Raw genomic sequence first — 26,624 nt, forward strand, 5'->3', positions numbered from 1 at the left:
TATTACACATCCTCCTCCTCCTCCAGTCATGAGGGTAGTCGATGAGCTTCAGGACGGTCCTCAGATTGACCTCCTGATGTTAGGAGAGGATGGTGATCGACATCACAAGCCTGGCGACTTCACCACCTTCTTACATACTTAGGTGATGGCATCTCTTACCCCAAGCGTGGTTCGCGCTGTGTCAGAGGTTGCTGCGGCTGGTGATGCGCCTGCTGGAGGTGCCCTTGCTATTGCTCCCATTCCTGGGTTTCCTATGATTCCCACTGAGATCATATACATGAGCATATCGAGGAAAGGGACCGCAGGCTAGCATTCACTCCTGGCATCGAGCAGGTACACATTTCTTTATGCTTCTACTTACTGCACTTTATCTTATTTTGTTTTGTTTTCTACCATTTTTGTTCATTGTTCCCTATTACTTCTGTCCACCTTTCTCAAATTCTATTCCTCTTGCAGATACCCTAAGTGTATGTTGATGACCTCCTCCGGACGATCGATCGACTGCTCCTTATGGTACGGAGGAGGCAGACTGCCTTAGTCACTCATGGGATTGAGGTACATTCTGTCTGTAGTTCACTGATGTTGCTATATTGTTTATACTCCTGTAAGTCCATATCAATACCTGTACTATTTTTCATCTTGAACCGGCACCAGCAGTGCCTGCAGGACCTCTCTCAGCTAGTAAATGGAGACGAGGTCCAGTGAGGGACCGAGGGGGAGCTGATCGAAGGAAGGGTCGAGTGAGGCAACGCTCATCTTCTAAGGAGTCTTTTGACGGGTCTACGACCCCCGAGGATGAGGGAGAGGAGGTTGACTTGCAGTCCAGTAGCCCCAGCGATGACAATGATGCACCTCCTGCGCAGCCGAGGAGGAAGAGGGTGATGATGGGTTACTGATGAGGACGACGATTTTGTTTTTTTTTTTTTTTTGCTTCTTTTTTTTTTTTTTGCTTTGCAGTTAAAGACTAGTTTGAGATAGACCCTTTTGTTTATTTATTTTTTTTTTTTTAAGGATTTTTTTTTATTTTGTTGCTCTATAAAACAATGATCGGGTTGGACCCGCTAGTTATAAAAGACAAGTTTTTGAATCTCCTTGCACAATGTAATGAATGGCGCATCCTTTGCATGGTAACTTCACATAAGACTTAAAACAACAAATATCTGCTCCTGCATTCATTCTTGAGTTGGATAGCAACCAATAACCGGATAAAATGTAAAATGCAACTCGATAATAGCGAAACGAAATGAAAACAACTCGAAAATACTAAAAAACACTTGATACAAACAAAACATGACTAAAAACACAACTATGGTACGTCAAGACAGAGGCTAGCTTTTCTTGTAATTGCACTAATTTGTAACATCATTTAGACTCGGCCGGGCATAAATAGGCATGGCCGGGCTTCACTGAGGCACGGCCGAGCATAAGTGCGAGGTTGGTCAGTACTACCCAGCTATCATGCACTGCTCCTTCTCATCCTCTATAAATGGTGCTCCCATGCTGTTTTTCTAATAGAATAACAAGTCTTTGATATTTTGCTCCCAAGATGGAGACATTGTGCAACAATAGGCTCCAAGATTGGATAGCCATTTTGGATGGCTCGGAAAAGGTGAATTTTTGCGGTTTTAGCCTAAATGCCCTTTTTCCTTTGAGTTACACTTCTCTTTGTTTCTATTCCTCTATGCCACCAGTCGATGTTGGAACTCGATCACACATGTGTTTCAATTCGGATCCCACGAGGTGTGTTCGATACTCGAGGAATTTTGAGCTTTGATGGAGTCCTGGCACGACGAAGAAACCGTACCGCAGCCCATTTTGGACATGCCCAAGCTTTGGGATGGATGTATGGATTAACATTACATGAGGCTCGGTCTTTGGCACATGATGGGGAGCTAGACATCACGGTTTAGTTCATCAATTTTCTGACATTGAAAACAGGAGTGAGCTTCTTTGGCGAGGCCACCGGCAACATGCTGTCTATTTATGCCTTCTTGCATAATTCCTCCTTGCCCCTAGTTTCGGTGGAGCTAGCATCCGGTTGATTGAAGTGGCTCAACGTCTGAAAGAGGGTGAGAGTTGCATGGGTTTGGCACTGGCTGAAACCTTGATGGGTTTAGATGCTTTCTGCTGAGGTGAGACCACCCGGTTGGTAGGGAGTCCACTACTTCTCCAGGTGTTATTTTCCACCCTTCCAATTTATGACTCTTACATCACTCAACACTCATTCTATGTTTTTCTCTCATAGCCTTTCTCACTTTTCTCTCATCGTACACATCTCTATTCTTTAATCTCTCTTGTTTTTCATCTCTCCCCAGGTATGGTTGATGGATAAACTATAAGTAGTGGACCCTTGCCCCGAGTACTTGGCCCGAGCTTACTTTTTTCGCCAACAGCTAGTGGATTTCCCCTCAGAGAGCTTATAGTGTGATTGGATGTGCAGCCGATCCGCAACTAACATAACTTGGCATTGCCTTTAGCTTAATTTGGTTGAGATGAGCTACAGCATGTGCCAGCAGTCGGGTGTAGAGTTGATCGGCCTCACACACTACGTATTCTATTTTCCTCTCCGGTTCCGACACCAGTTTGGGCATGATCAGATACATCCAAATGAGGGAGTGGAATACACAGCTTCGTTTTTGGTTCACACCTCGCACCTGCCCCGGTATCTCACGACCTGGAGGATGAGAGAGATTATGGCCCCTACCATTAGTTTTAGTTACATCTTGTCTGAGGAGCGTTTACCTGTGCCCCTAGTTTTATTGCTTTTATCTTTCATTTTCAAGCTTTAAGATGTAAAAGCAACTTTGATCTAAATCAAAGAGGGAGAATGTAATTGTGTTGAAATTAATAAAATTAAAGTTGCGAGTACTGAAATTTTTTCTTTCGATCCCAAAAAAGGTCCAAGTTGTAAAAGGGTAAAATTTTGAACAAAATTAACTTTTATTAAAACTTTTCCAAATAATTTTCAGAAACGATCACCACCTGACACACACAGAATCAATTCGCAAGATGTATAATCCCGAATCAAAAGATCATAACTACCCCTGATTGCATATCACTGTTGCTCTGTATTGTAACCAACTTTTCTTCCCAATATGAAGATCACAACCGAACTAATAGGTGATAAACAAATATGACCTGATCAAGAAAACGGATAAGACAGTCGAATCAAAGATAGTTACAGCCGAACTTATGGGTTAAGTTGCCTATGTTTCCCAAAGATGGGAATCAGGCCTTACCTAGTTCGGTTCAGGTTCACTCGAGGATTAACTCTCTCCTTTTGCGCTCTAACTTTTGCTAAAGTCGCCCTTTAGGATTTTCAACATTATGAGCTCAGTTTTTCTTTATTTCTAATTTTTTGTGGTCTAACTTTTGCCTAAGTCGCCCTTTCGGATTTTCGGCCTAATGAGCTTCTCAAGGGTAGTATTTCTTCAGCTTGTCTATATTGATCGGATATGAAAACTCTAGGCCATCCAAGTCCATAAGAATAACCGCCCATCCTAACCAGATTGACTTGATGATGTAAAGACCAGTTGTAGCTAGACTTTTCGCACTCCTTTCGGAAGACGATAAGCCTTATAGTTCGGACTCTACCTGTGGTTCTGAATCTGATTCCACAAGTGCAATGTGAAATAGATAAACACAAAAGAGTCCAAATCTAACAAATCTTTTGGAAAATCAATTTTGAAAAACAATGCCAAAAATGGACTACTTTGCCAGATATAAAGTCGCTACCTAAACATTTTTGAGAAATTTAGGAAACCCAAGACTCATGCCAAAGGCCATTAGTCTGTCATCACCAAAGTTGTCTCGACTCGGGAACTTAGGTACGAGAGGGGAAGGTCATGAATTGAGCACCCCCCCTAGCCCGATCAAAGATCGGCCTCTACTAATCATGATGTGATTCTTATCTACATTATATGCTCTTGTTCCGATTTTATTAGGCTAACATTACTATGTGATGCGCACACAAGTATAGACTAATTTGCAAGAATTGGAACATTTGATTTCATGTTTATTTTTTAAAAGAGTTTGCGAATGTACCACTTGAAAAAGTAGGCTTAAAATATACATGAATCAAATCATCCCGATTCAAGCAGCTAGCCTTCATCCACAGGTATTCAAATAGTTTATCAGGTAAGCACTTAGTCTCATGGCAAGCATACTAGACATGGCAACAATCACACGCATGCGATATGCTAAAAACAATAAAAACTCACCTAGTACTCCAAGGCAAGCCAAACAAAGCAAAATAATTAGAAAAATGCATGTTCCTAACTAATGCAATATGACTAATGCAACACATACAATATGCAATCTAAATAGGCTCGGCTACTTAACATGGCATGTTAACAAATTTGATAGCATGTGGTCTAAACATGTATTCACAGAAGTGTTTAACTACAATGCAAGTTAGAATGATGAACCGAGTCTCGATGCATGCAAAACAAGTGGATGCAAATCATGAGAGATGCTAAACAAAACATGATGCCCCAATCTAACCATCATAAGCAGGTAAATAAAAAGGAAAAAGGCGTGAGGTTGGAAGACATACACATTATTACAACATTTGTGCCCTCACGCAGGAAGGTCCGAATAAACTAGCTAAGCTAATTACGACGAATTACAAAATGAATGAAATAACCAACTAAACTAGCTAACTAATTATTACAACAAAATAACTAACATTGAACTAACTAATTTAATTAATTACAAATGAAAACGAACTAATTAATTACAAATTAACTAACTAAACAAGAAAGATGTACTAAACTAGCTAAGCTAATTACTCCACCTCGGGAAACGAGGGATGCTCATGCATGCATAGATTTCCACCCGAAAAAAGCCACTGTCATGTTGCCAGATGCATTTGTTGCATAGTAGAACACTTGCACTGTTTTTCGACTCAAATCAGCTATGTTTTGTCTAAAAAAGCGCACTGCCTGGTTTTGCAGAGGTGGCCAAGTGGCCTGTCGGCCACTAATGACAGGATTTTCCTACTGCAACAGAGAGTAAATAGAGCAGGAACAGGATATTCTCAAGGGTTTGTTTGCACAACGTACCTCTCCTTGTCATTTGAATAGCTCAAAGGAGTAGTAAACTTGGTTCACAAGCCATCAATGAATACAATTCCATTGCATGATGGCTTATGAACCAAAGAGAGCAAGTTCAATAAATATAACAAATAAAGACTCTCAAACCTCCTCCCTATCATGAATGATCAAGGGAAGTGGTTGGCAATGACTCTTGAACCATTTTCATCACTAATGAGTATGAAACAACTCAAGACTCAAGGGTTCAATTAACGTCCGATTGAACCTAAAATAAGTTATTATCTTGCATCATTTTTAGTTCCAAGTTTTATTATTTCATTTTAATTACCTTTCCATTCTTTAACTCATTAAGTCCAAAGGTGAGCTTTAAGTCCTCTAGTGGAAAGAAGCATCAAACCAAAAGTTGTTTTAGACATGAGAGAAGCCTCATACCATTGGTAATGAACCCCTAAAGGGATTAAACCATTAAGCATAAGACCTCAATCTCATGCTTTAAACAAGCAACTAGTTTGAATCAACTTTCAAAGCAAAGCAAAAGCTAAGAAATGAGGGACGTTGCAGAGGTAATTAAAGGTGATCACAAGTATAGAAAACCATAAATAAACACTATCAACTCAAATAGGTTGGCGGCTAAGGCTTAAAACACCAAACCTATGAGGACAATTACACTATAAGCATGCAATACAAGGCTCAAATGTAATGAACCCTCAAAAATAGTCCTAAAATAGTGTTAAATAAGTCCTAAAACATATTGGAATTAAGACAAAAATAGCTAGAATAATAAGTTAAAACATAGAGCATGCTAGGCTACTAAACAAGACACAAGGAGGGGAGGCTAACCCTTCCAATTTTGGGATTCAAAACAACATTTTAGCCACTGAAATAAGTATGAAAATCAATGTTTAAAAGCTCAAAAAAAGATAGTGTAAGGGTGGGAAACACAAGGGTAAAGGCTAGAAGAGCAAGGTAGAAAGAAGGGTGAACCACCCCTCCACCTTTTAAGGCCTTAAACCATAAGTTCTAGCCCAAAAATAAAGAGTTTATACAACCCAAAAACAATGGCAAAATAATAAGAAAAGAAGCAACTAAAGCAATGAGACAAGCAAAGCCTTATACCTCTTGAAGAGAAGACCAATTTAAGCAATAATTCAACACATACATACCCTCAAGAGCTCAACATAGGCTCAAAAGTACCTCAACTCAAAGATGGCAAGGTTTGATTAAGAGTGTATAGGCAAAAGCTCAAGAATTTTCAAGAGAGAGAGAGAGAATTGTAGAGAGAGAATTAATTTTGCTCTAATTTTTCTAATCCCCAAAAATGGGAGAGGAGGTCCTATATTTATAGAAAAACATTCCATTCCCTTAGAAACATTCATCCATATATGTAGGAGCATATGCAAGCATCTGTGCAAACAGCTGGCACAACTGTCATAAAATATCTGCAAAACACACTTATAGCTGGCAACCAAAGTGGGTGGCCAGCAACCCACAAAAATGGGCTTGCAAGTCCCAAGTTTTTCAGGTTTGGAAGGCTGAGGTTTTGGTGCAAAAACAAGGCACAAGGTTTGCAAGGTTTTGAGGCTCAGAGCTGTGGCATTCCGCCAAGGACTTTCGAGCACTTGACAAGCATGTACATTCATCATTGGGTGTGCAAGTGATGATGCCCAAGTGACAAGGAAGGTCAAAAATGGGATGTCTACAGTTGCCCTTCTTTGGCAGAACTTGAAGTCATGAAATGACGTGAGTGAATGTCAAAACCGAAGACGCATTTTGACGAGGCCGTAAGACTTGGGCAAAACAAACAAGACATAAAGTAAATGGTTGCTAGGGATGGCAATTTGAAACCGGCCCGGCGGGGACCCGACCCCCCGACCCCGATCAGAATGGTTTTTCTCCGAAAAATATCCTCGTGGGGACAGGGATGGTATTTGAAATTAAATCCCTGATTAGTTTCGGGCCGGGGATGGGGATAACTTTCACAGCCCCGTCCCCGGCCCGTCGCCGTCCCCGTCCCCATCCCCGATTTTCTCCCCGAAATGAAATTACTATAATACCCCTATATATATATATATATATGCACTGCCTCACTCACACAGTGTGTTAAAAAATCACACGGACCCAGCGTTAGTCACTCACACAGCCTCATCTCTCTCTCTCTCTAAAAGCCTCCCTCCTCACACAGACCCATTCACTCACACAGCCTCTCATCTCCCTCTCTCTCTCTCTCTCTCTCTCTAAAAGCCTCCTTCCTCCGACGTTGACACCGCCGACGCCGATCTCCCTTTCTGCTGTCCCATTCACTCACAGATCTGCAAACTCACACTGACCCATTCACTCCTCACAGATCTGCAAACTCACACAAGCTCAAAGGCCTCCTTCCTCACACAGACCCATTCACTCACAGATCTGCAAACTCAGATCTCGACCGTCAACGGCAGATCCTCTCATTCGGCGATCTCTCTCTCTCTCTCTCTCTCTCTCTCTCTCTCTATACTTAGATATGTTTCTCAGATCTCTCTCTCTCTCCCATTGTAATGTTCATGTTGTTTGATGTTGATGTTGTTTGATGATGTTTGGATTTTTGGATTTTTTTTGTTCGATGATGTCTCTCAGATTTGCAAACTTGTTGCTGTTTTGATTTTTTTTTTTTTTTGGTCCGGGGAACTTTCGGGGTCGGGGAAACCCGATCCCTGTTGGGGGCAGGGGCGGGGGCGGGGACGAAGACTCTAATAGGTTCCCCGTCGGGGATCGGGGCCGGGGACGGGGAAGTTTTTATCATCGGGGATCGGGGACGGGGAGTGTGGTCCCCGGCCCTGCCCCGGCCCATTGCCATTCCTAATGGTTGCGCTCGTAAGCTGCCTACGTATCCCTTTGCAAGGAATCAAACCAGCATAATTCAGGGGCAAGAAACAAAACACGCACAGGAAAATAACTTATGATTATGAAATGAAATAAAACAATGCAACATAAATTAAAGCAAAATGAAACAAGCTATGCCTCACACGAAAAGAAGCAAATAAATCAATACATCTCATGCGATCTAGACAACAAAATCGGCAACCCAGACTACGTCGCTTATAGAAAGGATATAAGAAAATGTAAGCCAAGCGACATCTTACATAAGGAGAACAAAAAAAATTCCAAATCAAATTGCGCCTCGCGCAGAGAGGGTGAAAAGATTGTATTCCAAGTGTATCAGAAGAAAACAATCCCAATACATCTCACGCGAGAGAAGGAATGGTGGTGTGAACACAGGGCACACCTGATGTTTTTAATTGAGGAAAACAATCCTAACACGTTGCACGCGAGAGGAGGAAGAGTGGTGTGAACAAACAGGCGCACCTGCTATTTTAACCAATTTGCGATCCTAACGCGTTGCACGCGAGAGGAGGAAGGGGTGCGGTGATGTGAACAAACAAGCACACCTGCTATTTTTAACCGATTTGTAATCCTAATGCGTCCCACGCGAGAGGAGGAAAGGGTGGTGTGAACAAACAGGTGCACCTGTTGTTTTTAACCGATTTGCAATCTTAACGCGTCGCACATGAGAAGAAGAAGGGGTGGTGTGAACAAACAGGCGCACCTGCTGTTTTTAACCGATTTGCAATCCTAACACGTCGCACGAGAGAGGAGGAATGGGTGGTCTGAACAAACAGGCGCACCTATGGTTTTCAACTGATTTGCAATCCTAACGCGTCGCACGGGAGAGGAGGAAGGGGTGGTGTGAACAAACAGACGCACCTGCTAGTTTTAACTGGTTTGCAATCCTAACGCGTCGCACACGAGAAAAGTAAGGGGTGGTGTGAACAAACAGGCGCACCTACTGTTTTTAACCGATTTGCAATCCTAACGTGTCGCACGCGAGAGGAGGAAGGGTTGTGTGAACAAACAAGCGCACCTACTATTTTTAACCGATTTGTAATCCTAACGCATCGCACGTGAGAGTAGGAAGGGTTAGATCAATAAAAGGGGAAAACAATTCAAAACTAGACACAACGAGATTAGAAGGCCTTGAAAAATGAAACCCATGGAGATAATAAAACAAGGTATGAAACGAACAAGCACGATAGATGCACAAAGTAAACAAGATGATAATTCAGCATAATGATATGCATGTTCCATGCAAGACATGCAATCGATGTACAATGTTAATTGACAACATACTCAATATGCATACTCAATGCATGAATCATGAACAATGCAAGGTATGCGTGCAACACAAGTGTATGTGAAAACGCATATTCGATGCAACAGAAAAGAATGAATAACAGTAATGAAAGTAACGGACTTCGATTTAGCTCTCGGAGACGTTGCAACATGCTTAAAAAGGATATATCGCATTCATCTTGGCAAGTGGCTGCATTCATCTTGGTAAATGGAGAATGTTTGCGTGCCGGAACACAGTTCTGAGTTCTCCCAGAATCAATCTGAACTCAAAAAAAGAACCTTTTATACACCATTCGGGACACAGAGGCACAAAACAGCATCAGGACACAAGTGAGGGCCACCGCCCACTTGCCGGCCACCATTTTCCTTGCCATCCACAGATGTGGCTTGCTGGCCACCCATGGCAGTTTCGGGGAAGTTTTGTCCTTTCACACATGAGTCTTTAAATATACAACTCTAAACTTCATTTCCTCAGAAACCTTGATCGAAAATCCTCGCCCTCTCTCTTTAGGTGCTTCCTCTCTCTAGATTTGTGCTTTATACACACTTTCTAACACCCCACGCAAACTTTTTTCGTAAAACCGTCTTAGTTCTCTACATTTTGAACCGAACAAAATTTGATTTCACCACTTTAGGCTTATTCCCCTCGAGTTTCTCCTGGGTTTTGTGAACTTTCCTGGGTTTTGACTTTTTCTCCAATTTTCTCTTTCCTAGGGTTATTTTTTTCCAAGTTTTTCCTCTTTTCCCCATTTTTCTTCATTTTTCGCCCACTTTTCACTTACTTTCCCACATGGTAGACAATATTCCACATGACGAGATTCCTCCCGAGATTCCGTCTCCGCCATCACCCGCTGCTGAGGTCGAGGGGTTAGTGGCGGAGGGTATTACAGCTGACCTGAAGGCAGAGTTCACTCTGGGACTCGAGCCCGAGCCATTACCACTGGGGATTCGGCCCTTCGATCCAGAGGCGTACCATCCCCATACACACATATTACAGCCCGGAGGCATCAGGTACTTTAGCGACTTTGTACGCAGCATGCCAGAGGATCTTCTGTTAAGGGAGCCAGCTTCCTATCTTCCTTATGGCGCTACAGAGGTAAAAACTCTATTTTCACGTATTTCTGCCTTCCCTTGAATTGCATTTCCTACACTGCATGTATTCTGAATGTTCATTTACCGCTGCCTTTCATCTAATTCACTCTTCTTGATCGCAGGGAGACTCCCGTGCCTACAGGGGGTACGAAGTGGTGACGGCCAGAGACTGGTACTACGAGCTCCCCACCGGGGTCCGCAATATTGTTGATGAGGCTAGCTTTGGCCTTTTTTGCTCTGAACTTTCACGCCTTATAGCAAGTCGGCCCCTTCTCGGAGTGTTGGTTGAGAGGTGGTGGGACACCACCGATTCTTTCCACTTTTCTTCCACTAGGGAGATGACGATGACTCCCTACGACTTCTCCATGCTTACAGGCTTAGGAGTAAAAGGTGATCTGATCCCCTTCGATACAGACATAGGCGAGTGGGAGACCCCTTGGATCCACCTATTGGGAGCGTGCCCTCCTCTGTATCGGTCGGTCATGATAAGATAAGTTGGTTTGCCGAGCAATTCCACGGGAGCGAGCTCGAGACACCAGAGGAGATGTAGTAGTATGCCCGGGGATTCCTGATGTTTGTCCTCAGTACCACATTATTTTCGAACAGGTGGAACATCGTAGGTTCATGCCTGCTAAGCACCCTGGTGACCGTACCCCGGGTGCGGTTTTATGATTGGGGCGGAGCTGGCCTCGACACCCTCTATGGCTATATGAGCTCCACTTCTTGCATGAGGGGAGAGCAAGTTGGAGGCTACTAGCGAGCCTGGGAGGTTTGCACTCCACTTTCTACTTTACACTTATGCTTTCTACTCGGTATTTTCTACTTTACATCTATTCAACACCTGTGCTTTCTACTTTGCACTTTCTATATATGTTCATGTTGTGTGCTTCCTACTTTGCACTTTCTATATCTGTTCATGTTATATGCTTTCCGTTCTGCATTTTCTATATCTGTCCATGCTGTTGATAACACTGTTGTCGTTTCCTTGCTATTATGGGTTCATGCATATTTTTTAGCCCTTGCTCCAGAGCCTATAGAGGAGATCCCCCATGTTGTCCCCTACTTGCGATGGTACGACGTAGTAAGACCTTCGCCTTCTTTCACCGATACTTTAACACAGTGGTCGCCGATGAGGTAACTCGAAACTCATAATTATTTTTGCTCTAATACCGCTTTGATTCATACCTTAGCAACTAACGACAACTAATAATCTATACATTCTCTGTTTGTAGATCATGTGGCAGCCCTAGGCAACGATGTAGGTCGGGGTGAGAGACTAGTATGCGGGGGCTTAGGGCACATCTCACTTCTGAATTTTGCTGGAGGGCCCAGTTTGCCAGGCTTAGTTTCTGAGCGAGCGGTTTGTATGCCAGACCATGGGCTCGCCTGATCCAGTCATTCCCATGCCACCCCCAACGTCTAGGCGGACAACAGAGAGCCTTTTAATTGACACGATCATACAATTCTTGGTGGGCCTGGATGCGGACTTTTTCAGAGCAGGGAGAGGTTATACCACATTTATCCAAACTTATCTCATGCCTCCTCTGACGGGTATTCGCCCAGGCGAAAGAGCAGGAGCTCCTCCGGAGGGTGGCGCAACTTGGGCGACCAGGGCCCATACTAGAGGGGGCCTCTTGTTGGACAGATGACCAGTTGACTAAAGATTCCTACTACACTCACATGTTGGCGGCCAACTAGGACTGCCTACCAGATTCTGATAATGTCAGCAGAGGCAAGGCACAAGTATGTTAGAGCTTGAGGCGTTATAGACGTCCCCGAACGCCCCGGGAGGGATGAGGTCCCGTTCCGTTTGATATTGGGCTCACTACAGCTCAAGAATCTCAAATTGTCACGGTTCTTAATCTGAACCAAATAGTCCAAATCCGACAAATCGTTTTGAGAAAACAGATTTTGAAAGAAGTGCCAAACATGGATTGCTTTGCCAGATACAGAGTCGCCACCTAAATGTTTTATTTTGGAGAAATTTAGGAAACCCTGACTCGTTTGCCTAAGGCCACGTGTCCGTCATCACCGAAGTTGCCTCGGCTCGAGAACTTGGGTACGATTGGGGAAGGTCACTTCGTGAGCACCCCCGCTCGCCCGATCAAAGATCGGCCTCTACTAATCATGATATCTATTTTTGAAAACATGATGCGTTCTTATTCCGGTTATTAACCTAGATTTACTATGTGATGCGCACAGTATACAAGTATAAACTGGATCGCCTGAATTGGAACAAAACGTTTCATGTTTGTTTATTTGAAAATGGTTTGATGGTGCTACCCGCAAGTAGGCTAAGACGTGGATTTGCCACCCTCGGGTGGGCTTAGAAAAACATGATTTTGCCACTATCTAGTGGGCTTAAAACTCACAGTGAATGAATTGTTCCAATCCAAATAATCCAACCTTCACCCACAGGCATTCAGGCAGTTATATCACGTAAGCAATTAGCCTCATGGTAAGCATGCTATCATGGCAGTCACTCACACACATGCAAGGATGCTAAAGCATAAAACTTACCGAGTACTCCAAGTCAAAACAGAAGCTAATTTGAAATCCATGCATGATCCTAATTATACAGAAATGCCTAATGCAACGCATGCAAAAATGCAACTATAGCAGGCTCGGCTATTCTAGACATGGCATATGAAATGCTACAGCTAACATGTATTCAACTTGGAATTGAAAATACAATGCAGTTAGTATGATGCGCCGAGCCTGGTACATGCAAAACAAATGAATGAATGCAAACATGCTATCATATTGTATGCTAATTGAAACATGCCCTAATCTAACCATCATAAGCGGGTAAATAAAAGGGAGAAAGACGTGGGGTTGGAAGACATACATCACACACACGCACACTTATTACAGTTGTGCCCTCGCGCAGAGGGTCCGAATAAATAATATACAGTCCCAAATGAATAATTACAGTCCAAATATGTACAAAACCCTAATTAATTAACAAATTAAAATAGGAAAGCAATAAATTGGCATGCAAGCCAGGGACTGTCTCAAATCTGCTCCGGATGATGAATGATGCATGCTCGGGTTGCCTTGTGCGGAGAATCCCTCGCGATGCCCCGGTTTGCCTCTGTTTGCAATTGTTCTTGGAATGTGTGCCAAGCTCTGGAAGGCTGCCGATTTCTGATTTGCTACAACAGAGAGCAACAAAGGGGCATGGCAAAGTATTTTCACATATGTATGCATAACTACTCTCCGGGGAGTGTAGTCCTCGATCCTTGTGTCACCAATCACGCATATCGATGCATGATGGCCGAGGAGTCGAATTGCACGACTCAATATAAAATGAATACACATATAAACACGACAAGACCTAAACCCCATCATGGATAATCCGGAGTGTCGGTGACTGGGAATTGAGACACGTTCCGTCACTCGAAGTACGAAACGTCCCTCGTTTCCCGTGCTCGGGCTAACTCCTATCCCAAGCACAATGCAATATTCATGACATGCATGAATGCAACTAATATACAACCTAGCATGCACAATGCTATGAGATGGCATACACAATGCATGATGTAACAAGGCATACACAATGCTCTAACATACAACCTAGCATACGCAATGCTATGAATCGAAATGGCATACACAATGCATAATGGACTTACACCAACATGAGTGGACCTCAGCCACACTCATATTAGTAGCCATGAGATGAAAATGAGACTCTCGAAATACGTGCACGCATGCACGCAAACCGAGGACCGAGCTTAAGGCAACAAATGCCACTCTACCAAAGCATGGCAAGGCATGGAATATGGTATGCAAACATGCAAATTTCAGCACTAAAATATGATGCTAAACAGCCCTGAAACATGGCAATATGGCACCCGATGCATGAGATGAAACCCGAAATTCGAAGCTAGGCACATGGAATGACTTACAGCTATACAAAGCATGCATTATTTGATCATGAAGCATGAAGACAGATGCAAGACAGTCCCAAAACATGCATATTTTTAGTTTATAACAAGTCCTAAAAATAAACGCGAATAGGGCTAACCTATCATGCAAAAATGGCCCTAACAGAGAGATTAAACACAAAGGGACAGAAGCTGGCCCCAAATGGCAAAGATCCCTTCAACAAAGTTGAAGAGAGGCTCAAAAAAGGGAACTTTACAGTTTACAGCAAGCCACGAAAATAATTACAAATAAGACCAAACTATCATGCAAGAAAAGGCCTAAAAGAGGGGTAAAGAGACAAGTGGGATCTGCTGTTCTTAAACAGAGGAGAGGCCATCAACAATGTTTAAGAGAGGCTCAAAAAAAGATATTTTACAGTTTATGGCAAGGTCTAAAACAGCTCACAAATAGGCCTAAAATACTATGCAAAAATTGGCCTAAAAGAGAGATAAAGAAGCAAGTGATAGCAGGAGGCCTTAAACAGAGGAGAGCCCTTCAACAATGTTTAAGAGGAGCTCAAAACAAGCTATTTTAAAGTTTATGGAAAAGTCCAAAACAACTCACAAATAGGCCTAAAATACTATGCAAAAATTGGCCTAAAAGAGAGATAAAGAAGGCTTAGACATTGGCTTAGGGTTCAAGAAAGTGGCCCCAGGGTGGTCAACATTGGCTTTCAAGTAAGGAAAACAGGCGTCGGAGAGCGACAAAGAAATAAAGCTGGCTTTTCAAAACAATTGCTGGCCTCCCACCCTCCTACAAGCTTCCTAACTATGAAAATAAGGTCTCCAACAAAAAAGAATCAAAATGGATGCAAAACGGAGGTTCGGGGGACCAAAACGCGCGGCCCGGGGCCCTAAAAATGGGCTGTTAAGCACCGGAGGTGGCGTTCGACCACGAAGTTGGTCTCTCGAGCCACAGTGTTCCTCAAAAGGGAGGAAATAAGGTGTATACCAAAAACCAGAGCGAACGGACATGGTTAGGCGGTCCCGAACCGAGGCACACGGCCATCGGCTCCGAAAAATCGGAAATCGAGCTCCAAACGGAAAAAATGGCCTACGACCATGAAACGTAGCCTACGGCCATTGAGAGATGATCTACGAGACCTCTCCCTCCCTTCAAGAAGAGAAAACAGAGCCTGGTTCGCAAACCGAGGCAAGGCACGAAAGAGTCCGGAAGTCCAGAGGCAAGGCTCGCAGCCGAGACTCTGAAACTTCTGAATGAGCACAATATGCAATATCACCGAGCGCTCAACTGGTGACGTCTGAGTCTTAAGGTCGGTCAAAAATGGGGTGTCTACAGTTGCCCCTCTTTGACAGAACTCGGAAGTCATAAGTGACGGGAGTGAATGTCAAAGCCCAGAGACGACCCATTTTTGACAAGGCCGAAGACTTAGACAAACAGGCAAGACAAACAGAGATGTGCCCGCAGGCATGCCCGCAGGCAGGGGCAAAATGCAACCAACAATGCAAGAAGCCGAAGGTACCTCAATGATCATGCAAATGCAGCAAGCTGTAATGAAGCACATATTCACAATAGATGCAACAGTTTTAAGCAAGAATGCAAAGCAACAACTACATTTCATGCAGTTAAGAATGCAGAGCATTATCCAATTCTCGCCATGTCTCACACGGAGAAGATACAATACCTGCACAGTTCGTCTGGTCGCACCAGTCTCAAATGAACCGTACATACAATATCGTGCCTGCAAAAGAAAGAAACTCGACAAGTACAACATAATCAGCAACACATGTTCAAAGCGATATGGAACGCAGATAATTGCGGCGTCGATAGAAAAGTGCATCGCAATGCGAGGAGTAACGCACGTGACAACGCGGATTAAGCACGAGGATTTGACAACACTTGTGAAACGTGCACAATAGTATGAGTGGTGTGCATGAGAATGCAAGTGACGTGCATAACAATGCAGAATAAATGTGAATTCGAATGCGAATTTGTCGTAAAACGACGAGCAAAGAAATGCGAGTTTTCGATGAGGGTGACTCAATTGCGACCTCCGGTTTACCTCCCGGAGGGGTCGCAACATGTTCGAAAAGGATACATCTCACTTTTGACGAGTAACAATGAAAAACGCATCGAAAGTTGGAGTTGATGTTCCGGTAGAGCGATTTCGCGACGGAAAGTGCACTTCTCTTGTACTTTTTCAGGTCCCGGGGACTCCAATCCTTCCCAAAATTTGCAGAGAGCTTGGTGGGCACTTGGGGAACACCACCGACCAGGTCTTGCCCCATGGAGAGGCCACCGACCAGCATTTTGCAAAGTGGGTGGTCGGCCTGCCACAAAAGGTGGTCGGCCGACCACCTAGCCCAAATTTGGGGCAGTTCGGTCATTTCGCTCTCATTTCTTTAAATACACTCGGCCAAAGCCTCATTCCTCACATCCTCAGCTCCGAAAACACTTTCTCCACCTTCCTAGACCATTTTCCCCTTCAGATCTGAGCTCTATATGCGTTTTTCAATGCTCCATGCAAGTTGTTTTCGCGAAATCTTTCAGTTTTCATCACTTTGAACCGATTAAATTTTGATTTCGGTGCTTCTTTTCTCATTTTCACCACTTGAGGTAAGTTTGTCTCAACATTTGGAAGATTTCCTTGGGGGTTGACTTTGTTGACTTTTTCATTTCCCGAGAGTTGACTTTTGTTGACTTTTTTCCAATTTTGGCTCATTTTGCTCATTTTTGCTCCTTTTTGCAGATTTTCTTAAATGGCCGGTCATTTTCCTCACGGTGGAGGTTCTCCGGGCGCTGGGGATGATCCCGATATTATGGCTCTGCCCCCGAGGGTTCGACCCTTCATACCCGAGAGGTACGCCCCTCGGGCACATATCCTTCCGCGGGCTATTTTTTATCACTTCACTGATTTTGATGATCGAGCGCCTAGGGATCTGCTTTTGCGAAAGCTGGAGTCTCACCTTTCTTATGAGGCACGAGAGGTATTTACTTCCCTTTTTTTACATTTCTGCAACGTATTCCGCATTTTTGTACGTTTCATGCCTCTTACTATGCATATCTGCTCTTTTTAGCACGTAGCTTGTTCTGACGCTTAGCCCATGATAGAGTATTCTGTTTACGTTTTGAACGCTTGAATTTCTAATCACGTAGCCCATAACCTGTGGTGAATCACACAGCACCAATATATGTTGACAGTTGAACACACAGCCCAAACTCTGAGTTTCTGAACACGCAGCCCAAGTTGAAGGTGAACACACAGCACACACTTGTTGAGAGTAGAACACACAGCCCAAACTCTGAATTTCTGAACACGCAGCCCAAATATTTTGATGTTGAACACTCGGCTCGAACTTTGAGGTGAACACAAAGCCCATTGGTTTTGAAATCTGAACACACAGCCCAAATATTTTGATGTTGAACACTCGGCCCGAACTTTGAGGTGAACACACAGCCCACTGGTTTTGAAATCTGAACACACAGTCAAAATATTTTGATATTGAACACTTGGCTCGAACTTTGAGGTAAACACACAGCCCACTGGTTTTGAAATCTGAACACACAGCCCAAATATTTTGATGTTGAACACTCGGCTTGAACTTTGAGGTGAGCACACAGTCCACATTGATTGAGAGTCGAACACACAGCCCAAACTCTGAATTTCTGATTTGATTTTGCATATAGCTTATGCATTTCGTTTGCACGCAGCTTGTTTATTTCATTCTGAAACTGAATATATGTATTCACCGTGAATGCAGGTGTCCTCCCGTGTTACACGGGGATACGGCTCCATTGTTGCGAGAGATTGGTACGCGGAGCTCCCAGAGGCCGTCCGCGATTGGGTTGATCTAGCAGGATTCGGGCCCTTTTGTGCCGGGATATCTCGTTATCCAACTAGCAAGACGTTAATGGGTGCCCTGGTGGAGAGGTGGTGGGACACCACCAACTCCTTTCATTTCTCAGCTGCCGGGGATATGACCATGACCCCTTTTGACTTTGCTGTATTGACCGGCCTTGACGTGGGAGGCTGGGCGATCCCATATGACGAGGACATGGGCCAGTGGGAGGCCGCTTGGATCTACTTACTGGGAGCTCGTCCACCGGTCGACCGATCCTCGGGCTGAGTCCGGTATACTTGGTTTTTTTCACATTTTAGGCATACTAAGCCCGAGACTTTGGAGGAGATTACACAGTACGCCCGCGGGTTTCTGATGTTCCTCTTCGGGACCACTTTGTTCTCCGACAAGGGGAACACCGTTGGGCTATATCTGCTGGGTGCCCTGGCAGACCTCACACAGGTTAGTCGGTATGATTGGGGTGGTGCCAGCTTGGCTACCCTTTATTGCTATATGAGCGCGACCTCCCGCGGATGGGGGAACATAGTTGGCGGCTACTGGAGAGCCTGGAAGGTACCTTCTGCCCTCTTGATTTACATTTCTGCTTTTCAATGCATGTATATTGCACACACGGCACACTTTATACTCTGTCCTAACATCCTGCACTCAGCATTCTGTATTCTGATGGCTTTTGCCCCGTTTTCCGCAGTTATGGGTTTTCGTATATTTTCCCATACTAGCGCCAGAGCTGGAGGTGGAGGCGCCCCTTATGACCCCTTACTCATTTGTTTTCGAGGGCCAGTGTCGGCCGTGGCCTCGGGAGACTCTTTTCTACCTACGGCAGTACTTCGACACGGTGCGGCCGTCAGAGGTAATCCAAAACTCCCAATTCCCAATGTTTTCATCTTTGGTTTATTCCGTGCATCTGCGATTTCTGATCAGCCTATGCATTGGTTACCCGCAGATTACCTGGCAGCCCTGGTTGCCTTTGGGTGGGGACCTTCGATTTCAATTTGCCGGAGAATGGGGCTTTTCTGGTATAGGATTTTGTTCGAGGGGCCAGTTGGTAGGGCCTAGTTCCTGGGGGAACGCTTCCTTCGTCAGACTATGGGCTTTCCTGAGCCGAGTGTTCCCTCAGCACCTCCAGACGATATGTGGCTCGCTGATAGGCTTACTCCCCAGGGTGTCATTGACGCTAGACTGGGCACTAATGCACTGCTGCATATAGAGGACGGGGAGTACGCGACCTACTATCACACCTACTTGATGCCTCCGTTGACAGGTGTCCGTACTCCCTCGAGGAGGTCCACTGACATGCCGTCTTTGAGTCGAGCTCGGGCTGCAGGCGCCCCTTCTACTAGCAGGGCTGGCACATCGAGAGGAGGGGTTGGACTGGTCCCCCCAATTCCTCCGACTCATCATCATGCCGGATGGCCAGACATGCCGACCGAGTTGACAGGATGGCGATACGGGACCTCCTACCCGATTCCGATAGAGCCTCCCATGCCTGATCATCGATATGTCATTGATCCCGACTCACCGTCGGTACGCCCTACTGTTTTTCATCTATCATTCAAATACTTAGACATTCCTTTATTCATTGATGATTTGAGCATGTATCTGCAGCCACCCAGAGAGTACATGGAGGGGGTGATCGGATTGGTGGCCTCACTCGAGGGCATGGTCTTGCGGAGAGAGGCGCAGCTGTCCATCATGGGTTTCTAGGTACTATTTAGTTTTCTCACATTTATTGTACTTCTGACGACATGTTGACCTTGAACATTTTACTGCTTTGATTAATTGTATATGTAGAGCACATCTGACACGCCACATTCACAGACTGTATCTGTATGCACCCTCACTTCATGTAGTTTGCTTACATCTGTATCTGATACACACATTTTGAGCTGATGTATTCAAATTGCACTTTTTATTTTCAGATGCCTCCAGTATATTTGCCACAGACCGGGCCATCTCGACCTTCTCAGGGAGCCGGGCCATCTCGACCTTCTCGCGAGGCCGAGGGAGGGGAGTCGTCCCGCAGCACACATCATAGAGGAAGAGCCCGACGAGGACGAGGAGGAGAAGGAGGCTACAGATCGTCAGTCAGAGACCTCTGCTGACAGAGAGGAGGGTTCCGACCCTGGTTCTGGGAGTGGAGAGGAGGCTGAGGAGGATCCTGAGGATGACAGTTCCGACTCAGATAGTGCCGGTGGCGCAGAGCCTGTTCCACAGAAGAGGATGAAGAGGGCCTCTTATTCCTGCTCTTGAGAGCATTGGTGCAGCTGTTTCCTGCTTTATTTATCTTTTTTACTAGTAGTTGTAGCACATTGTGCATTATTAGGCAGTTTTATTTTCTGTAAAACTTGTACCTTTGCTGTAAAATGTTGTAACAAAGGAAGCATGATGGAATGAAACAGCTTTTTTTTTTGAAAAAGTGTTGTACTTTATGTTCTCAGCATTGCATCGCATCATTTTACAAGTAAAGAGATTGAACGGTAAATGTGCATTGCGTATGTGCCAAGTCAGGTAGCGAACCGACACGACAAACTAAACAACCTAATCTTACTGAGAAACAACAACAAAAACCTCAGCAAGTTTACAACTCGATAAGCAAAACACAACAAAATTGATAATCAAAGAGTAATAACTCAAATGCATAAGACTCGGCGACTCGATTAAACAAGACTCGGTAAACAAAACAGCTCAACCAACAAAACAACAACTCGATAAGCAAAACAACAACTCTATAAACAAAGTGTATTTCGGACGATTTGGGCGACGAAACGTATCCGAAACAGAGAGAGATGGAGGATTTTGACACTCCCGATGCATGGAAATGCTAGGAATTTTCTTCTTGAGAGTAAACAGGGCCAAATACGCAGATTGCAAGCATGGCCGGCCACTTTTGGGAGTTGGCCGACCAGCTTTTTGCATTTGAGGGGAGGAGAGGTGGCCGGCCTGCTAGAAAAGGTGGCCGGCCGGCCACTTAGTCCAGCCACCACCAAATTTTTGACACATGTCCCCCCAAACAGTGCCTTATCCTCTTTAAAAGTCCTAGCTCCATGGCTCATTCATTTCATCTCAGTTTTGCATCAAAATGGAAGTGTTTCTCATCGAAAATCTCACAGCTTGGATTGCTTCTTTAGACGGCTCAGAAAAGTTGAACTTCCGGGGCTTTGGCTTGAATGCACTATTCACGCTGAGCTGCACTCCGCTACACTTTCCTTTCCTTCATGTCGCGTCAAGGTTTTGGAACCCGGTAACACATGTCTTTAGCTTCGGCGGGCAAGAGGTATGTCCAACTTTCGAAGATTTTCAAGCTTTGATGGAATCTGAAAGTTGTGAAGAGATCTTGCCTCAGTTTCGCTTTGGTCACGCCCAAGCTTTAGGGCGGATGTGTGGACTCACCACGCATGACGCTCGGTCTCTGACCTGTAATGGGGAACTGGACATCCTCAGATTGATTTATCGCTTTTCTGACACCGGTGACCGTGGTGACCATCATTGGCAAGGTTTCCGACAACATGCCCTTTGCTTGTGCATGCTATGTCACTTTATGCTTGCGTCGAGCTTTGGTGGATCTAGCATTCGCTTGATTGAAGTTGCTCAAGGCTTGAAGGATGGAAAGAGTTGTATTGCGATGACACTAGCTGAGACGCTGATGGGCTTGGATGCTTTCCATTGCCGGGAGACGATCAGATTTGCGGGGAGTCCACTACTGCTGCAGGTAATGTTTCCCACCAAATCTCACATATGTAATGCTCACATCACTCGGCCCTCAGGCTCGGTTTTTCTCACAAAACCCTTGTCTTACTTTTCTTTCATCGTACATCTCTTTATTCTTTATTCTCTCATTTTTCATCCCTCCCTCAAGTATGGTTGATGGATAAATTGCAAGTTGTGGACTCTTGCCCAGCCTAGTCAGCTCGCGGCTACTTCTTTCGACAACGCCTAGTCGATGCCTTTGATGAGGGATGGTGGTTCGATTGGATGTGCAATTTGTCTGCAGATCGCATCGCCTGGTGCTGCCCTTGGCTCAGTCTCCCGGCAATGAGCTATAGTATGTTCCGGCAGACCGGGATCCAGTTGGTTGGTCTGACTCACTGTGTATTCTACTTTCCGTTCCGGTTCCAACGCTAGTTTGGTCATGATCAGACTTGCCCGCCAGAGGGGATAGAGTATCTGGCTGCCTTCCTAGTTCGAGGTGCACAGCTTGCCTGATATGCCACAGTATGGAGGACGAGAGAACTCCTGGCCCCCGCTCCCACTTTCAGTTATACTTTGTCTAACGAGTGCTTGGATTGGCTCAATGAAGAGGCACAGATTGGGCCCAGCTCTGTATCAGAAGCTTCAACCAGCTCTGGGAGGGGGCGCAGGGACACCTGACTTGACTATGCCCCAGATTTATTGTTTTATTAGTACTTTCAAGTTTTCTTTATGAATGTAATAAAAAGCAACTTCGATTGTATGCAAGAGCAGGAGAACTCTGTTTTGAAATCAATGAAATTGAAGGTTGTGGTATTGAAAATTTTTCGCTTTGGTCCAAAAATGGTCTTAGTTATAGAAAGATTAATTTGAACAAAGTCAACTTTTTATTAAAATTTTTCAAAACCATTTTCGATATGGATCAGAACTGGACACGCCTGAGATCTGTCACTGAGATGCACAACCCCGGATCCCTGCAACTGTAAAGTTGCCCCTAGTCTGAAGAGTACCGCGGCACTGCATGGCAACGGAAAGTTGCCCCTAGTCTGAATAGCATTGCACCGGAGATTCCAATGGATGCTGATAGACAAAGATGACTGAGAAGATTGAATGGACAACGTTGATCGGGGAAAAGTTTATGGCTGAACTTCAGGGTGAAGTTGCCTACGTATCCCGAAGATGGGAATCAAGCCTTACGTAGTTCAGGCTTAGGTTCACTCGAGTATTTTCACTCTCCTTTTACGCTCTAACTTTTGCCAAGGCCGCCCTTTGCGGGTTTTCAACCTTGCGAGCTCAGTTTTTACGTTTTCCAATTTTTTGTGCTCTAATTTTTGCCTAGGTCGCCCTTTAGGGTTTTCGGCCTACCGAGCCTATCAGGGGTAATATTTCTTCAACTTGTCCATGTTGATCGGTTGTGAAAATTCTAGGCCATCTAGGTCCATCAGAACCACAGCTCCACCTGACTAGATAGCTTTAATGATGTAGGGACCAGTCCAATTGGGTCTGAACTTGCCCCTTGGGTCGTGGATGGAAGCTCGGTTGTCCTTGAGCACCAAATCTCCTTCCTTTAGATTCCTGGACTTAACTTGCTTGTTGAAGGCCCGGGCAATTCTGCGCTGATAACCTTGAACATAGTACAGTGCTTTCAGTCTTCTCTCATCAAAGAGCATGAGTTCCTCAAATCTGCTCCGCTGCCAATCTGCGTCGGCTATTTGACACTCAGCCAATACTCGCAATGACGGAACCTCAATCTCGATAGGTAGAACGACCTCCATCCCATAAACCAATGAATACGGAGTCGCTCCGGTAGAAGTTCTAATTGAAGTCCTGTAGCCCCACAGAGCAAATGGCAGCTTATCTGGCCAATCCCAGTAGGTTTCCACCATCTTCTGCAGTATGTGTTTGATATTCTTGTTGGCGGCTTCGACCGCTCCGTTGGTTTGTGGCCGGTATGTGGATGACTTATGGAAAGCCGCGTTGTATTTTTCCAACAAGTCAATCACTTCCTTCTTAAAGTGGGAACCATTATCTGAAATGACCTCGTTTGGGACCCCGTAACGGCAGATGATGTTGTTTCTGATAAATTTTGCAACGTGCGACACCTTCAACACCGCATACGATTGGGCCTCGACCCACTTTGTAAAGTAATCTATCGCGACCAGGATAAGCTCATGCCCATTCGACCACTTCGGAGTGACAGCCCCGATCACATCGATTCCCCAAACTGAAAATGGCCATGGCGAAGTCATGTTGTACAGCTTTGACGGCGGGATGTTCATGCAGTTTGCATGAATCTGACATTTGTGGCATCGCCGAACAAAACCGATACAATCCTCCTCCATGGTGGACCAGTAGTAACCCTGTCTGAGGATCTTTCGTGCTAGCATTACTCTGTTCATATGCGCACCGCATTCTCCTCCATGGATGGCCTCCATCAGGCGCTTCGATTCCTCGGCTGCAACACACAGCTTATGCATTCCCAGATGACCTCTCTTATACAGCTTACCCCCACAAATGATGAACTGAACGACCATTCTTCTGATCGCCCTTTTATCCTTTGCATTTACCCCTGGCGGGTATGCTTCCTTTTCCAAGAAATTCCAAATGTCATAATACCAGGGGTTTTCGTCCTGAACCTCATCTATAGCAGCGATCGACTCATAGGCTGGCGTAAATTTCTGGTCAATGATGACTGGACGCATCCGAATTCCGAACGGGATGTCTATCATGGAAGACAGGGTTGCTAAAGAATCTGCAAACCTGTTGTTCTCTCTTGGAAGATGAGCAAAGTTTAGCTTTTCAAATCGAAGAATTAACAAGTCCAAGGTCTGGTGATACATCATCATCTTTTCTTCTTTGACTTTCCAGTCTCCTTTTGCTTGAGACACAACAAGGTTTGAATCCCTGATGACGTCCAACCGTCTTGCTCCTAGTTCCAAGGCTGCTTCTAGACCGGCGATGCATGCCTCAGATTCTGCTTCGTTGTTCGAGACTTTGAACCGGAGTTTGAAGGCTAGAGGGATACGGGAATTGTCGGGTGCTATCAGCAACACTCCTATCCCATACCCGTACTGATTTGACGCTCTGTCAAAGTACATCGTCCAATACTCGTCGTCGATGTGCAAAATGGCTTCATCTGGGAATAAGTATTCAACTGCTTCACCTCCTTCCACTGGATGATCAGCTAAGAACTCTGCTACTGCTCTTCCCTTGACTGACTTGCGTGTTACATATTTCAGGTCGAATTTGGAGAGCAACAACAACCAACGAGCTAGCATACCCATAAGTGCCGGTTTCTCGAAAAGATATTTGATGGGATCGAGTCGTGAAACCAACATTACGGAGTGAGCTAACAGGTAGTGCCACAGCTTCCTGGTAGCCCATACCAAAGCTAAGCAAGCCTTCTCCAATGGCGTATAGCGAGTCTCATACTCTAGCATCTTCTTGCCCAGATAGTAGATGGCTCTCTCCACCTTGTCCTCTGATTCTTGCGTGAGCATACAGCCCATTGTGGTCTCGATCACTGAAAGGTATAATATCAACGGTCTCCTCGGCTCTGGCGGTGACAACACGGGCGGGTTCTGTAAATATTCCTTGATCTGTTCAAAAGCAGCTTGGCATCGGCCGTTCCATTGGAATTTCTTGCCTTTCTTCAGGAGACCAAAAAGTGGTTCACAAGTCAAGGTTAATTTTGAGATAAACCGTCTTATGAATTGCACTTTACCCAGAAAGCCTCGCACCTCATTTTCAGTCCTTGGTGGTGGCATTTCTAAGATGGCCTTAATCTTTAAAGGGTCGACCTCGATGCCTCTTTGTGTAATTAGAAATCCCAGCATTTTTCCCTCTGTAACACCGAACGTACACTTCTGAGGATTTAGCCGCAACCGAAATTCTCTGATCCTTTGAAAGAACTTTTGCAAGGCGGTGTAGTGGCCCTCTCTTTCTTTGGACTTGACAATCATGTCGTCCACGTACACCTCAACCTCTTTGTGGATCATATCATGCAATATTGTAGTCGCGGCCCGTTGATATGTAGCTCCAGCATTCTTTAACCCAAACGGCATCACTCTGTAGCAGTAAGTCCCCTACGGGGTGGTAAAAGCAGTCTTTTCCCTGTCTTCTGGTGCCATCACTATCTGATTGTAACCTGAGAGGCCATCCATGAACGAAAGCAAAGCATGCCCCGCTGTGAAATCCACCAACTCATCAATATGCGGTAAGGGAAAATCATCCTTCGGACTAGCTCTGTTCAAATCCCTGAAATCCACGCACACTCGGATCCTGCCATCCTTCTTCGACACTGGGACGATGTTGGCCAACCAAGTCGGGTATTCGGATACCAGCAGGAAGCCTGCGTTGATTTGCTTGGTGACCTCTTCTTTAATCTTGAGAGCCCAGTCGGGGCGGATCCTCCTGAGTTTCTGCTTAACAGGTCGGGCCTCGGGGTCAAGAGGGATCCGGTGCTGTACAATCTCAAGATCGATTCCAGGCATGTCTTCGTAGGACCACACGAAAACATCTTTAAAATCTTTTAATAAAGCGACTAAGCGCTCGCGTTCCTCTGAAGACAACGTGGACCCGATCTGGACCAACCGCGGGTCCTCCTCAGTACCAATATTTACTGTAGTGATTTCATCAACCAGGGGTTTAACAAAACTTTCCTGCTCTTGTTCAATTAAGCGTTGCAAAACCGGAGGAACTTCATCCTCGTCGTTTTCATCAAAATTTTGAAAGTCTAAGTTAATGCAATAAATCAAGGACACAGAAAAGTACTCAGAAACCACAGCTACTTGATTCTCATTAAGCACATCCAAATCGTCCGATTCCTTGGTTACAACAGACTCAAAAGAGAAAGAAAAAGACGACCTGGACAAGA

This window comes from Camellia sinensis, chromosome 3 (assembly GCF_055761805.1).
Source record: "Camellia sinensis isolate YWXY chromosome 3, ASM5576180v1, whole genome shotgun sequence".
Taxonomy (NCBI): domain Eukaryota; kingdom Viridiplantae; phylum Streptophyta; class Magnoliopsida; order Ericales; family Theaceae; genus Camellia; species Camellia sinensis.